Here is a 12,581-nt window from a genome sequence, read left to right on the forward strand (position 1 = left end):
CAGCATACAAGTGTTGAAAGAAAAGGCTTTCAACATTAAACTCCCAAAAGGAGTTGTCCCTCCCTTCATTGAAGGGATGATATAGTGAAATGGTTTTCTGCCTTTGAAAGAGCCTGTACTGGGTGGGAAATTGAAAAGAAATACTGGGGCACACTGATGTGGGAGTTATTCTCAGGAAAGTGCAGGGATAGGCTCCTGACACTGAATGGGGCAGATTCTAAACCCTATGACCTCATGGAGGGTACCCTAATTGAGGCCTTTGGATTTACAACTGAAGAGTACAGGATAAAGTTCAGGGAGGCTCAAAAATCCCAAAGCCAAACCTGGATTGAGTTAGTGGACTATAGAATTGCTGGGTGGTTGGTTAGCTGGGAACAAGGTACAAGATTATGATGGGCTGTATAATTTATTTATGAAAGGGCATCTGTTGAGTAATTGTTCCAATGATAAAATAAATCAACATCTGGTAGACCTGGGTCCACCTTCCCCTCCTGAGTTGGGTAGGAAGGCAGACCATTGGGTCAAAACAAAGGTCACCAAAACTACCCCTGGTGGGGGAGACCATATGAAAGAGGCCAAAAAGCACTGCCTGTCAGAGTCACCAGATCCTCGGGTCTGTGCACGTTCCCAACACGTCCACCACTGAACAGCTCCAAGACTCTGATAGATAAATCACAGAGACTGAGAGAGTTCAAGAGGGGAAGAGGGGATTAGGAAGGGAACAGCTGGGAAGGAGAACTGTAGTAAGAAAAAGCTTAAAACACACGATATGAAAATTATATCTCCTGAAATCAATACTAGACTATGATTCTAAGCCTAGTCACTCTGAAAACATGAACAATCTAAGAGTTATGTTTAAAATGACTAAGTTTCAAGATGGCCAGGTACCTGTAGGGGAATCAAGATGAATTAAATGAAAACTTTCTTATTCAAGTACTTTCCTTTACATGAGAATCAGAAAAAACATTCTGACTAAATTTTAAACCAGTCATATAAATCCTGTTTTGAGAATGTATCTTGTAAATGTCAAGAAATAGTAGCGCGCAATGGACAACAATGTTTAAACACCATAAAACGAATCGCGCGTCTTGCCGATTCTTAAGCCACCATGCCAATGTCAAGAAATGGTAGCACGCAATGAATAACAAATTCTAACCTTTATGAAACAAATCACGCGTCTTGCCTATTTGTAAACTAGCATATAAATATCAAGAAATGGTAGCGCGCAAGTAATCTGTTACTCATTTAAGAATTAAACCAAGAATATGTAAATTCTCAATAACGGTGTGAGAACAGTCCAACCACCGTCTTACCGCCTGGAACAATGATCACCAATGAAGGATGAAGGGCAGAAGACTGGAAGATCCAAATAGGCTGCCGGGACAGGAGCTTAGGAAGAAGCTGCTGCTCTGCACCGGGACCTCTGAATAGTGAGCACTGGGAGTTGGGCTGGCTCTCTTTTATAGAGTCTTGGCCCAGCCCAGAACCACGCCCAGGCATGTTGCAGGGAAAGTCTCTGGAAGGCCCTGGAAAGGGGCCACACCCTAACACACTCTGAAAACCTGCAGCAATACATTGCAAAGGAACAGTATTTGTAAGCATATTAAAAATAAGTTTTCAGGATTGAACTCTGCAATGCAAAAGGTTAAACCACAACATATCAGCACAATGCATAAATTACGTTGTTTTGAGAGTGCTGGGTTTTTGCATTTTTGTTGCCAATAGAGCACGTACTGCTCTGGTTTTGACACTCCCCTCACAAGCGAAAGATGGAAGCCAGGCTAAAAACAACAAAGAGTCTTCTCAAGGCCCCCAAAAATCTTTACAGGTAGGTTGGCCCAGACACTACTCACAGACCAGGGGTGGGTACGAAGGGAAACACTTTGACCCCAACAAGGCTCTGTGCTCAGACTGTAAGACAAAAGGGTACCAGACTGGAGACTCTGGCTGTAAAACAAAAAGAATACCTCTAGTCAACCTGCAGTAAATGCAGTTGCCAATATCCAGATGGGGTCAGATGTGGCATGACCATGTCAGTGTCCCCACAGAGGCAACCTTAGTCACTGAGGGCGGGGTTGAATTATCCTGTGCTGCTTGGCCAAGTAATATGTCCAAACACAGGCAGCACCCTGTGATTAATGGAGAAAAAAAATATGAACTTTAAGGGATACAGGGGCTAGCATTACTAAGGTGTCTAAGGACATGGTCCCCAAAACTCAGTTCCGAGTAGGGAGGTTTTATCCTGTCACCAATGCTGACAATGAGACCAAGTTCCACCCCATGGCTATGGTGAACTTTCAATGGGGAGGAGTAGCAGGGCAGAAAGAAGTGGTTGTGTCCTTATCCGTCCTTGTAGATTTCCTACTTGGTAATGATCTGGAGCATTCCCCCTGGGCTGAGGTAAAGCTAAAGACCCATGCTGAAATGTTTGGAATCCCTGAGTGGGCTTGTGTCAAGACTAGGGCACAGAGCAAACTTCAGAGAGAAAAAGGAGAGTTGGATCCTGAAAGAGTGGACCAGCCTCCCAAGAGAAAATACATGAAGACTGGGGGACCAGCTTCACAACAGATCCCAAGACAGGACCCCTCTCCCCAGGAGGAGAAGGAGTTCCCCACCTTAGAGGGAACTGAGCCTGAGAAGCTTGGGCTTTACCACCCAGAGCTCTTGGGCCTAGGGGGACCCTCTAGGGAGTGTCTGTGCAGGGACAAAGAGAGTGTCCCACTCTTGAAGGCCTGAGACAGCAAGCTGCTCAGGAGGAGCTAGGAAATGTCAGTGGTACCCACAGGGTCTACTGGGAGGAGGGGCTCCTGTACGCTGAGGCCAGAGACCTCAAGCCTGGTGCAACCAGGAGGGTGGTAGTGCCCCAGAAGTTCAGAGACTTCCTTCTCACTTTAGCCCAGGATATTCCCCTAGGAGGGCTTCTGGGTCAAAATAAAACAAGGAGTAGGTTGGGTAACCACTTCTACTGGCCAGGAATGTCCCAAATAGTAAAGGACTTTTGCCAGTCCTGTCCCTCCTGCCAAGCCAGTGGCAAATCAGGTGGGAACTTAAATGTCCCTTTAATTCCACTGCCTGAGGTTGGGCAACCCTTTGAAAGGGTAGAGGTTGACATTATTGGCCCCCTTGACCCTCCACCAGCATCAGAACATAGGTACATCCTATTGGTAGTGGATTATGTCACCAGGTATCCTGAGGCTATTCCTCTTAGGACCATTAATGCCCCTGCAGTGACCAAAGCTCTCCTGGGTATCTTTACCAGGGTGGGGTTCCCTAAGGAGGTAGTATCAGACAGGGCCCCTGCTAAAAAGGTTCCCTGGGCCAGATCTCTTTCCCTAAAACTGTTGTGATGTTTGGCACAATTGGTTATGCTTATAACTATCTCTGTAAGTCCCTACTAAGTGGGTAACCCAGTACCCAGGACACAAGATATTATGAGTAGGCCCTTGGGGGCAGCAGCACTGATTGTGCCACTGCAAGGGCCCTGCACCCATATGCACCCAACATTGCCATTGCAGGCTTAGTGTACTAGGGCAACCCTAAAAGGATAAACTCGACATGGCACACTCTCTGTGTGCCCTGTCCACCATACCCTGCAAATGTTATGGGTAAGTCACACCTCTAGCAGGCCTTTCAGAGCTAGGGCAAGATGCACCATGCTATATGTGAGGGCTAAACTGCATGAGCAATATGCCCCTAGTGTGTCCTTGCCAAACCTGGAACATAGTCAGTGAACAGGGCAGCCATTTTAATGTATGTACTGGGCACTGGTCAAACATGAGTTCCCCAGCTAAATAATGGTTACTCTGTACCCTGGGTTGTTTGGTATCCAACAACTCAGAATATGAAATCCAAATTGATGCCAGTGTTGGATTTAACCTTAAAATGTACCCAGGGGCCACCTTAGACGTGCCCCCTGCAAAGGCTATCCATAACTGGGAGAGTTGCTGGCTGGTTCCATCCAGCTGCCACTCCCGACAGCCAATATACAAACTTGAAGGAGAGCCCTGGCTCTCTGGTTTGTAAGACAATGCCCTTCCTGGGAGGAGGAGCTAACTCCCCCTCCCTCAGGAATATGCAACACCCTGGCGGTGAGCTTCAAAGGGCTACTGCCCCTGAAATTCAAGCCTCCAGGCCTGCTGCTAGCAGCAGAGGGCTTCCCCCATTGCAAACCCCCACATTTGGCAAGAGCAAAGGCGGGAAACCAGACAAAGGGTATGAGGAGTAGTCTTACTGAGCACGCACCACCCCTAAGGGCTTGCATGCAAAGTGGACCCTCTGATTCAGATATCTCCATCTTGGAATCAAGAGAAACAGCCAATGAGGTTTTGGGAAGTGACCCTTCCCACAGGAAGTGGTCACTGTAGTGGGTGTTGCCACCCAAGGGTAAGTGCTCCATTGGACACTACCATGTTCCCCCTGAAATGCTCACTAAATTCAGTATTTAGTGGGCTCCCCTAGACCAAGATTTTAGATTTGAAAAGGACTCAAAGAAGATTCCAAGAACACAAGAAATCCAGCACCAGAGAAACCGCCAGGATGAGAACTGAGGACCTGCTGCACCAGAAGAGGCGCCAAGACCCCTGCTTGCTGCATCAGAGTCCTGCAATCGTGACAGCGGAGGAGCTGAACACTGGACTGACCCCAAGAAACCCAGGGGACCTCCAGACTTCAAAGATCACCCAGGTCTCCCTCCTGAGTGAAGACATCACTCATAAAAAGCAAGTAAACTGCAAAAGACCAAGAAACCAGTGAAGGACACTTCACTGAATCGCCGATATCTCTGCGACCGGAAGTGCCCCCCAACTGTACCGAGTTTGGTGGCGCTGCGACTCCTGGTGGCCGAGATAGAGCAATACCCTGGGGTCTGGTCAGCAGACATGGGACCAGGAGAAAACCAGCTCCCCCAGAGCTAACAAAGGATCAGGAGGAAGCCCCAGTAGAGGGACTTCAGGAACACCCTGGACCTCTGACCAGAGGGCCCCCGTTGTTCTGCAAGCGACTCCCAAAGAGACTTACCTCCAGCTCCAGAGGACTCCATTGCGCACATCATCCAAGACCTCCAAAACACCCTGCACCTGGCCGCCCTGGGCCATTCATTGCGGGTTCTGCTGTGTGCCCCGGGGTCCCCAACCCCTTGTGACCTCGACAGCCAAAGGGGACCCCCAGGCTCTGCTTTGAATTTGCAAACCAGCTCCTTTTCCAAGTGGCCCATCCAGGTGGCTCTGTGCCTGTGCCAAGGACTTTGCCAACGCTGCTCCCACCGAAACCGGGATTTGCCTGAAGCTGTCCAGCTGGCACAAGGTGCCCACCGACCTCTGTGACCATCCTGCAAAAAAAGAGACTGGTAACTCAACCGTACGATTCTTAGTGCATTTTTAAAAGTGACTGCCTATTGATTCCTATGGTGCGTAATTACGCACGCAAAGACTAACTTTGCTAAAACTTTAAAAAGTCATAACAAGAAAAGTACTTAACCTATTCTAAAGATTTTGGTCTTAAAAATTATATAAAAGTCTGAAGTATTCTTATAAAATCTGTTCTCGAGTTATTCATTGAGTGTGTGTGGTGCATGATTGGATTTGTGAGTAGAGCATACACTAAGCACATCTCCTGGATTAGCCTAACTGCTCGACCAGCTACCTTAAAAATTAGAGCATTAGGTGATCTGATTTTTACCCCTGAAAAATAACATGTGGTTGTTCGGACCCTCTGCATAGTGTACTTGATTTTTGGGCACTACATAGAGGGCCAGCCTTCAACAAGCACACTGTCACTGTTAGGCACTAATGACTACATGCAACACTAGACAAAGGATGGGGGCTGGATTTGCCTCCTGGAAACCAGGTGCCAGACCAAGTACACATGAAAACACTTCTAGACAGGTGAGGACTGGTAGGACATTTACCAGACACGATAACCCAAGAGGAAACAGAAAGCGAGGTAACCAACTAGGAGGCAAAGCCAGGCACAGGGAACAAGCTCAGATTGACGCAAAGGCTGGAACAGGTCAGGGTAACAGAAAGCAGGCTCTGTCAGAAACAAACATGAACAAGGCTGAAAAACAGGGAGCAGACTCTGACTGGAACAAGCAGGAACAGGACTGGGTAAACAGAGAGCAGGTTCAGGAGTAATCAGGACTGTAACACAATCCAACAAGGGGTCTGGAACACAAATTAATCGTATTCCAATGCCCAGCGGGGAGCTTCAGGGAATGGCAGCTTCTAAGCAGTTCCAGGCAGCAGCAAGGCCAGGGCAGAGTCACCTGGCTGGGCTGCACAAGAGAGGTCACAGGTGTGTGCAGCTTCAGTCTCTCACAAGTCCTGGACGAGAGAATCCAGTATAAAGGGACAACCGGACTTTCCCATAGGAAGCAATATTCAGAAGATTACAGGTCTTACCGACTACCAGGCAGTGCATTATGGGACCTGAAGTCCATGCAGGCTAATGTAGTTCTTCTATAGCATGCCACATGGAAAAGGGAAGCAAACAGGAGTAAGAAAGGGACTCTGGGTGAGTGTTAATGATGATTCCCAGGGTACAGATAGACCATTTACAGCGCGCCCTAGAGTGTTTAATTACATATCCTAACAAGGTGTGTAGAGTGACTACTGGTTACATTTTTTTGAACAATTTGCTGTCTGCGGTGCATTCCTGCAGCTGAGTTTTGAAGTTCCCCCTCATTTTCCCTGGCACCATCCTCCTCCTCCTCAGGCAGTTCTTGCTCGGGCTCATATAGGGGGATGTTCCTCCTCATGCAAATGTTGTGCAGGATAGCACGTGTAAGTATGATTTTGCAAACAATGTGTGGGGCATATAGGAGTCTGCCTCCTGTGATGTCCAGGCACCTGAATAAGGACTTCTGGATGCCAAAGGTCCTTTCTACAATGGTATGTGTCCTCCGATGTGCCTCATTATAGGCACGCTCTGCTGCTGTGCTTGGGTTGGGGAATGGGGTCATGATCCTTGGCTGAATCCCATAACCCTGATCCACTGAAAAAGATAATAGGAGTGAGTATTTTGTTAGTGCTTGCAACAGAAATGTCATGTAGCATGGCAGTTGATAACTTGTGTCGTATGTGACTCATATGTGTTTGTGGTATTGTGTGAGATCCTGGGCTTCTGTGAGGTTTTTTCTGTAGTGGGTTGTTTAACTTGACAACTTTTGTTTGGCTCATTGACCTGAGATTTATGATTTTGTTTCCAAAATGCTGTATGTACCATGCATTGTGTAGTGTCCCACGTGTTTTAGTGTGCTTTCGCTGTAGGGGACATGATACTTCCACACACACAATAGATTCAGATGTGGTGCTAACATGTTTGGCCTACATGGCCTGGACATCGCATCCAATTAGACATATGTCATTGCAGATGAAATGCAACAGTGAGGCACTTTGATTTGGCTTGGTGACAATGCACAACACATCTCCATAAGTTGGCAGCACTGAGGTGTTCAGTATTGACAATGCACAATTGTCCCATGTGTGACTTGGTTCTAGGTAAACCTTTGTTGTTCCCTCTGCCAGTGGCTCATGTGCAACCGTGCACTTACACTACCAAACTTGATCCAGATAACCTGGCCAACTGCCTTGTGGAGGTGGATGTATCTATTCAGGAAGGGCCATCTCCCTATACATCTGTTATTTTGATGGACAGTGTGTGCAGCAGTGTGCAGTTTGCATTAGTGGCACATCAATATCTGTTCATAGCACAGTACACTCCCTTATTGCTACCTGGCAACGGCACCCCAGGAGTGATGTGTGATGTTGGGACTACCTCAGTATTTCCGTGTCACCTTCATGTGAGTCAGCATCATCATGCTATGTGTCTCATGGTGTTAGACCTGCAGCAGCACACATTGCACACCCCTTACACACTACATACTGCTTGGGAGGGTGTCAAATTGACTATGTAGCCTAATGTAATTGTAAATGGTTCATCTTCCAAGCTGTACTTCCAGTGCAGGCCATGTCACTGTCACTGTGTGCGCTTACATTGGTCCCTTGTAACTCTAGAGTGGCAGCTAATGTTTGTGTCAGCCGTCATTTGTCCATAGGTATGTATCCCATTATGTCAGGGAGTACAATATAACTAACTGTGTCACACCTCAGTATCTTCCTGCCCACGTGTCAATATAGTGGTGTATGTATTGTGTGTCCTACAAGGTTGCAGTGCTGTTTATATATTGCTAGGTTTATGGACTTACGGACAAGCAGGCCATTGCCATATTGTCCATCCTGGAAGTGCTGATTGAGCGTGCTGTGGCGTAATATGAAGGAATCATGTACACTCCCAGGGTACTTGGCCAAGATGTTGGCAAACAATCCCTGGTGGTCAACTATGGCCTGCACATTGATGGACTGGGTGTGCTTTCTGTTCCGAAATAGATGCTCTGTTACTGCAGGTGGTACGATCCGGACATGGGTGCAGTCAATAGCACCAAGCACATGCGGGAAGACATAGATTTGATAAAACCCCTGTTTGATCTCCTGCTGCTTCTGCTGGGTGTTGGGGAAGCTGGTGTGTTGGGGTGTGATGGAGATGATGGCATCTAATACCTTGGGCAGGAAGGCAGAGAATGAGGGCTGTGATACCCCAGCAACCATGGCACCCATTGTTTGGAAGGGGCCACTTGCCAACATATGCAGGACAGCTGGCAGCTTGGTCACCAGTGGTATATTCTGTGGGGTCTGCAGACTAGCTGTTATTTGTTGCTCAATTTGGTGCAGCAGCTGCTGTATGGCTTCCAACTTGAGTGTATACCTCTGGATGATGTCCTGTTCCCTGTGGCCATAGAGGGTTGTCCTGTTCCTGAAGACCCTCTCCTGCCTTCTGCATTGCCTTTGGGGGCCACATTGGGGTGGTGGTACTGCTGCTGTTGGTCCTGTGGTCTGCGTTGTCTAACAAGCTGCATCAGTAGCACCTCCATGTTGTCCTGTTGGGGTATGATGTTGCTTGTGTGTGTTTTCCTTAAGTAGTGGTGTGTTTGCCTCATTTTAACGTCTGCCCTGGCCCAGGCGTTACAATTTTACGCATATCGGGCTTTGCATCATTTTTCAGGCTGTCTTCCTCCCGTGAGTCATTTTTGCCCTATTGGATAAATATGGCGCTAAGGTGTTTGAGTCATTTATTGGACTGGAACACCTACCTTGCATCTTATTGACGCAAGGCGGTTTCACGTATCCTTAAAATGATGTAGACTCCATATTTTTGGTCTAGACGGGTCCATCATCAAAATATGAATAAGGATTTAAGTTTGAGCTGGATTTGCGTAAAATAAAATTACGCAAATCCAGTGCAAACAGCGTATAAATATGGGCCTTTGTTGCTTAAATTAATGGAATCTAAACATGCACAATTTCAAAAATGTATGAACAAATTGTTGACTTAATGTCCATCTTTAAAAGGAAACAAATGTCATTTTAGAAAATCTTGGATTACGTCCATAGTGTCTTGAGAGCAGTGTGCTTTGAAAACAGATATATTTAACTGATTGACTTCTGTTAGAAATCATGAGATGCACTGCAAAATTCATCTATAATTGTCATTATACACTAGTACGCCTACTTTGTATGAATCCCACTGTGAGACAGGATTGCTGAAGGAGATGAGGTGGAAGAAGAGACTCAACACATATATGGTTGGATAGTCACCAAAATATTGGATTTGGGAAGGCATGGTAAAAGCTCTCAATAGAATACTGTGATACCTGGCTACCCAGGATCTCAAAGATACAGTATTGTTTTAAGGCTGGTTGGATATGGGAGTATGTCCTGGGCTGATAGACCTCTTATTTGGCAATGTTTAGGAGCTGTGAAGTTAATTACTGTATTTCATTTGGAGAAGTAAGAGCCACCCTCGCTTATCCAGTGGCATCAGAGGCTTTGGAACATATTAGTGATGGAATGGTTAACCAGCAATATTATCAGAACCCATCTTCTCTTAGAAGGGATATGGAAATAACTGCTCGTATAGCTATGTCAGATTGTTCTGATTAGTGGATACTGTGACCTCTCCTTGATGGGGAGTGATAGGGCTATTTTATGAGCATCCCTTTGTGGGAAAGCTGGAGAAATAATACTGAAGATCAGAATGCATCTTCTCTGACCTTTTGTAGGTTACCTCTTTAAAACTGTCTAATTCTGAGTAGTGACATTCATAAGAGGGTGGAGGGAGGAAGGGATTTATTAAGTGCGTATTATGGCTGATACTTACCAGTCTATTTTACATTTTTAAATCAATAAAACATATTTTGGAGAAGAAAACGTTTCGTGCAATCTGGCAACGCAATTAAGGGTTTGTCTCTTGTTGTTAATTTGTTGTTAGTCCCGCGGTTGGACTGCCAAAGTCAGAATGACCCCCTACATCTTTCCCTCACTATTCCTGTTGAAATACTGCCGTGCTTTTTAGCTTTTAAATAAAACTACCTTTGTTGTCCAATAAAAAACGATATTTGCACACCTAACCTCAACTTAAGTGCTAGAAAAAGGCAAGGTTAAATTCTCAATCCTTATTCACAGAATGAGAATTGGTGGAATTTTACATCTGTTAGCATTTCCAAATGCACACAATGTACCAAACTGCTCACATCATGGATGTCCCACGTAGAACCATGCTGTGCCTTTCCCCTTATCCAAGTGGTCAGAAGAACATCAGAACAACCAGTGTAGTATTTTCTGTTCTGCTCTTCCCTTCAGTCTGACTGATTTCTAGTCAAGAAAAACAGAGAGCAATTGAGTCAGGAAATAGCATCTTCAGGGCTACTTTTGTGCCAACCTTACACCTAATACAAATGTCTCCTTCTCAACGGACAGTGAACACTATGACAGTTAAGAAAGCATTTGTTTAGTGGGATGTCCAGCAGAATGTACACGAATGTGCTGTTGCCTAGAACATAGTTTCACATGCAGAAGAAAAATCACAAATGAAAATATGACATGCATGTTTATGGAAGTCTACACTAGCTAATTCGATCTCTGGGCAGCCATGTCGATATTTCATTTATCATGACAACCATAACTCACTCACCAGTGTACTGGTGATATCGAAAACTAGATTTGTGGCCCCTGGGGACAGTGTTAAATCTGTGGTTGTGGATCAAGGTTGCTTACTTTTTTCCTTATGTGTGAAGTCTATTTTCATCAGTTTCTTAAAAGGATTAAAATTCTGTATTTCTAATCAGTATGACTTGGGTTTTTTATAGCGGGAACCTCGTTCGTGGGCAATGGAGCGCTAAACAAGGGATGTATCGTCTGGCAAAATACAGTTACTGGGGGAAGGTGAAGTGTAGGCGTTTGTGTCAGGAGTAGCACTGCTTGAAAGGTTGTGCCTTCAGTTTTTTTTCTAACTTGGAGAGTTGGTTGAAGCATAAAAGGAGAAGCCTCACCTTCTGTTGTTTTCCTCCTTGCAAAGTTGTGCCTCCATTCTGTCAGAATCCAGGTTCCTGATATGATGCGGTCTCCTGAATATGGCTATTTTAATTTTAGTGTGATTTGGGCCATAGTTGAAAGTGTTTACTGATTTTGTGCTACATGTTCTTATGCATAGGGTGTGTTATAATTTCTCCAGTTCCAAGATTCTTAGCAGATGTTCATTCAACACATGAACTTAACAGCCCACAATAGAGCCTCCGTATTGCGCCCCATTCTAATGAGGGACCATTCAATTTGAAATCTGCATTCTTGGGCATAAAGTGACAGACGGCATAACGTTCCCTGTTGTCGAGTTTGTGGCTATGGCGTTCAGTCCAAATGTAATGAATTGCTGGGATCCTGTCTGCATATCAGTTTCTTTAACCTTTGTGCCTTCCAAGCTACTTGCAAGGTTGTCCATTGGATGCCACTTAAACAACTTAGGTTAACTGCTCCACCCAACACAGAAAGAAATATTTATTTTTGTCTACAACTTTGAATTTAAAGGATATGTCAGCAAAAGTATGATTCCACCGAGGTGTTCTTTTTCAGTTTTGATGACCTTTTCCTGAAAGGGAGGAGGACACAAAAGAGAAGCTACCCGTTATTTAGGTCTGGAAAGCACTTTTGTTCCATTAGACACCGAAAATCTGCATTTACATTGCATTATATGCGCGGACCACGGTTCCATCACATTGATTCAAATTCAATCACTTGCTTGGTTAGTTTTAATTAATCAATCAAATAATCAATAAGCCAATCAGGTCATCTGCTCGTATGAACACTGACACGTTTAAGCATGGATCAATACTAGTGAATACATCCCAGACAGAGAGAATGACATGCACAGATTACATACACCGTGTTTATATTCTCTCATTTGATACACAACGCCGCCAATTTGCCCCATGCCCGTTCATTTATTATGTCTTTCCCTGATCGTCACACAGCATGGCTGTGAAATGCTGCTTCTAGTGATGTGAAATCCAAGTTATTTATGGATTCAATAAGCTGCTACTTCTCCTGACCTCCTTCCCCTCTTTCAGGCCGTCTGGTTAAGATTCTGCAATACAAGATACCTCTATCGTCTTGATGCAGCAATTTCTACCTTCGAACTTCTCTTATCTGTTACTGAAGTTCTGTGGAACTTTCTGAGTGGTGTTGATTTTTAGT

Source organism: Pleurodeles waltl, chromosome 10, assembly GCF_031143425.1.
Source record: "Pleurodeles waltl isolate 20211129_DDA chromosome 10, aPleWal1.hap1.20221129, whole genome shotgun sequence".
NCBI classification, from domain to species: domain Eukaryota; kingdom Metazoa; phylum Chordata; class Amphibia; order Caudata; family Salamandridae; genus Pleurodeles; species Pleurodeles waltl.